Source organism: Ursus maritimus, unplaced genomic scaffold (genome assembly GCF_017311325.1).
Source record: "Ursus maritimus isolate PB19 unplaced genomic scaffold, ASM1731132v1 scaffold_10, whole genome shotgun sequence".
Taxonomy (NCBI): domain Eukaryota; kingdom Metazoa; phylum Chordata; class Mammalia; order Carnivora; family Ursidae; genus Ursus; species Ursus maritimus.
Window position 1 is genome coordinate 19200582 of NW_024423344.1, and position 4641 is coordinate 19205222.

The following is a 4641-nucleotide window of genomic DNA, read 5'->3' on the forward strand; positions in this document are numbered from 1 at the left end:
CAGCATATTAAATATCCTATAAGAAATGGACAAATTTCTTGAAACATACAAATTATCTAAACTGATTCAAGAAATAGAAAATCTCAACAGACCCATAACAAGAAAAAAGATTGAATTAGTAATCAAAAACCTTCCAACAAAGAAAAGTCCTGGACCAGATGGCTTACTGGTAAATTCAACCAAACTTAAAGAAGAATTAACACCGATCCTTCTCAAATGCTTCCAAAAAATTGCAGAGGAAGAACACTTCCAAACTCATTTTGTGAAGACAGCATTATCCTAATACCAAAGCCAGAAAAAAAAAAAACACTACAAGAAGAGAAAATTACAGACCAATAATCTCTTATGAATATAGATGCAAAAGTCTTCAACAAAATACCAGCAAACTGAATTCAACAGCATATTAAAAGGATTGTGTACAATGACAAAGTGGGATTCATCCCAGAAATGGAAGAGTGGCTCAACATATGAAAATAAGTCAATATAACATACCACATTAATAGAATGAAGAAATAAATTCACATGATCATCTCAGTTGGAAAGGTATTTGACAAAATTCAACACCTTTTCATGATAAAAACAAGAAAAAAAATAAGAATAGAAGAGAAATTCATCAACATGTGAAAGGTCATATAGAAAATCCCACAGCTGAAGCGCCTGCGTGGCACAGTCATTTAGCATCTGCCTTTGGCTCAAGGCATGATCCCAGCGTTCTGGGATCGAGCCCCACATCAGGCTCCTCCACTGGGAGCCTGCTTCTTCCTCTCCCACTCCCCCTGCTTGTGTTCCCTCTCTCGCTGGCTCTCTCTCTCTCTGTCAAATAAATAAATAAAATCTTGAAAGAAAGAAAGAAAGAAAGAAAGAAAGAAAGAAAGAAAGAAAGAAAGAAAGAAAGAAAATCCCACATCTAACATCATACTCAATGGTGAAAGACTGAAATTTTTTCCCTCAAGATCAGAACAAGACAAGGATGCCCATCTTTGCCACTTCTATTCAACATAGTACTAAAAGTTCAAGCCAGAGCAATAAAGCAATACAAAGAAATAAAAGGCATCCAAACTGGAAAGGAAGAAGTGAAATTATCTCTATTTGCAGATGACATGATCTGATATATAAAAAACTCTAAAGAATCAATATAAAGAATTATTAGCACTAAAAAAATCAACAATGTAGTAAGATATACAATAAAGAGCAAAAAATCACTTGCATTTCTATATGCTAGCAATGAACAATCTAAAGGAAAATAATCCCACTTACAAATCAAAAAGAATAAAATATATAGAGATGAATTTAACGAAGGAGACACAAGACTCATACACGGAAAACTGCAAAACATTATTGAATTATTAGTGCTAAAAAAATCAACAATGTAGTAAGATATACAATAAAGAGCAAAAAATCACTTGCATTTCTATATGCTAGCAATGAACAATCTAAAGGAAAATAATCCCACTTACAAATCAAAAAGAATAAAATATATAGAGATGAATTTAACGAAGGAGACACAAGACTCATACACGGAAAACTGCAAAACATTATTGAAGAAATTAAAGATGACCTAAATAAATGGAAATATATCCATGGTCATTGGTTTGGAAAATAAAAGACAATATTCAAAGAGATCTACAGATTCAATACAATCATTATCAAAATCCCAACGGCAATTTTTACAGAAGTGGGAAAATGTCACCCTAAAATTCATATGGAGTTTCAAAGGACTCCAAGTAGCTAAAACTATCTTGAAAAAGAACAAAGTTAAAAGACTCACACTTCCCAATTTCAAAAACTTACTACAAAGTAACAGTTCAGTACTAGTGTAAGGAGAGATATGTAGGCCAATGGAGTAGAATTGAGAGCCCAGAAATTATCCCTTACATCTATGGTCAATTGATTTCTCACAACAGGGTCAAGACCATTTAATGGGGGAAGAATAGGCTCGTCAACCAATAGTGCTGGGAAAATTGGATCTTCTCATGCAAAAGAATGAAATTGGACCCTTCCCTTATACTATATACAAAATTAACTAAAAATGGATAAACATAAGAGCTAAAACTATGAAACTCTTAGAAGAAAACATAAGGACAAACCTTCAAGACCTTGGATTTGGCCATGATTTCTTAAATATCACACCAGGGGCTCCTGGCTGGCTCAGTCAGTGGAGCATGTGACTTTTGTTTTCTGGCTTGTGAGTTTGAGCCCATGTTGGGTGCGGAGATTACTTTTTTAAAAAAATACAAAATCTTAAAAAAATATATGACACTTAAGGCACAGAGTGAGGAAAAAACTTCACAGAATGGGAGAGAGTGTTAATAAGCCATTTATGTAATAAGGGTATAATATCCAGAATATATAAAGAATTCTTATAACTCAACAACTAACAGACAACCAACCCAATGTAAAAAATGGGCAAAGATCCTGAATAGATATTTCTCCAAAGAAGATATACAAATGGTCAATAAGCACATGAGAAGACACTCAATTTCATCAGTCACTAGGTTAATGCAAATCATAACCACAATGAGATGCTTCATATCCAATAGGATGGCTTTAATTGAATGAATGAATGAATGAATGAATGAATGAATGAATGAATGAATAAATGAATAAATAACAAGTGTTGACAAGAATGTAGAGGAATTGGAACCCTCTTACATTGCTGTTAGGAATGTAAAATTCTGCAGACACTGTGGAAAGTGATTTGGAAATTCCTTTAAAAATTTAGATACAGAATTACCATGTAACCTAGTAATGCCACTTGTAGGTATATACCAAAAAAAAAAAAAATTGAAAACCAAGACACAGATACTTGCACACCAATGTTCATAGCAGCATCATTCACAACAGCCAAAAGGTGGAAACAACCCCAGTATCCATCAACAGATAAATGGATAAACAAAATGTGATATATACATACAATGGAATATTATTCAGCCTTAAAAAGATATAAAGTTCTGACACATGCTACGAGATGGATGAACCTTGAAAACACTATGCTAAGTGAAATAAGCCAGACGCCCCCCCCAAAAATACTGCGTGATCCCACTTACATGCAATATCTAGAACAGGAAGATACATAAAGACAGAAAATAGATTTGTAGTTATCAGAGGCTGAGGGAAAGAAGGAATGGGAGAGTTATTTCATAATGGGTCCAGAGTTTCTCTTGGGGGTGATGGAAAAGTTTTGCAAATAGATAGATGTAGAACATGTGATTGGAATTGATGAATTGTACACTTAAAATAATCATAATAGCAAATTTTATATTATAGATATTTTAACATACATACACACATGACCAGACAAATGAGAAGAAAACTTGTCAGGGACCCAAGAGGAAAACAATAGACACTGGCCTAAAGGAAATCCTCCTAATGAAGTTATCAAGCATTGACTTTCAAGTAACTATGCTTAATATGTTTTCAGAATTTAAAAAAAAAAAAAAAAGATGGAGAATGTTGGCCAAGGGCTAAAAACTTGGAAACTACATTTTTTTTAAAACCAGAGAATTCTCGGGGCGCCTGGGTAGTGCAGTCATTAAGCACCTGCCTTCGGCTCAGGGCGTGATCCTGGCGTTCCGGGATCGAGTCCCGCATCGGGCTCCTCCGCTGGGAGCCTGCTTCTTCCTCTCCCTCTCCCCTGCTGTGTTCCCTCTCTCGCTGGCTGTCTCTGTCACATAAATCAATAAAATCTTAAAAAAAAAAACAAAACAGAGAATTCTAGAAGTGCAAAGTATAATACTTGAAATTATGAAATTATCTCAAAAGAGAATTTGTTGACTAGATAATATCAGAAGAAAATATCCAGACTGAAGCAAGGAAAGACACAAGGAAGGAAAATACAGATGAATGTATGAAGCATAGATGTATAGGAAAAGAGTACAAGAAAATGGCCTAATGTGTGTGGAACTCCAGGAAAGACAGGAATAGTTGAGAATTCTTCAGAAGTTATAAAAGACATCAAGCCACAAACTCAAGAAGTCTATAAGCACCAGAAACACACACACACATGCACACACACACACATTATATCTTTGCACATACTGAAGTTATTTAAAAACCAAAGACATAATCAGAAGAAGAAGAAAAAAAAACAGATTACTGACACCTTACTTCTCAGAGGAAGTAACAGAATCCAGAAGACGATGGAATCCAAAAGCCATTGAAATAATATCTTTAAAGTACTGAAAGAAAATAATTGCCAATCTATAATTCTATACTCAGAAAAAAAAATCCCTCAAAAGTAAAGCTTAAGTAAAGATATTTTCAAACAAAAACAGAATATCAGGAGTACGTCAATGCTAATGAGAACACTAAATGCTTTTCCTTACACAAAAGAAAAATGATCCTGGAATGAACTCAGAAGCGCGGGAAAGAATGAGGAACAATGCAAAGGGCAAATCTAAAAAACACATTTACATAAGTCATAATAAACACAGTTGTCTAAATAAACATTGACAATATCAAACGGCAATGGTCTTGTGGGGTTTAAATACATATAAAACTAAAATACATGACAATAGGGGCACCTGGGTGGCTCAGTCCGTTAAGCTCTTGATTTTGGCTCAGGTCATAATCTTAGGGTCATGAGATGGAGCCCCACATCAGGCTCTGTGCTAGGCATGGAGCCTACTTAAGATTCTCTCT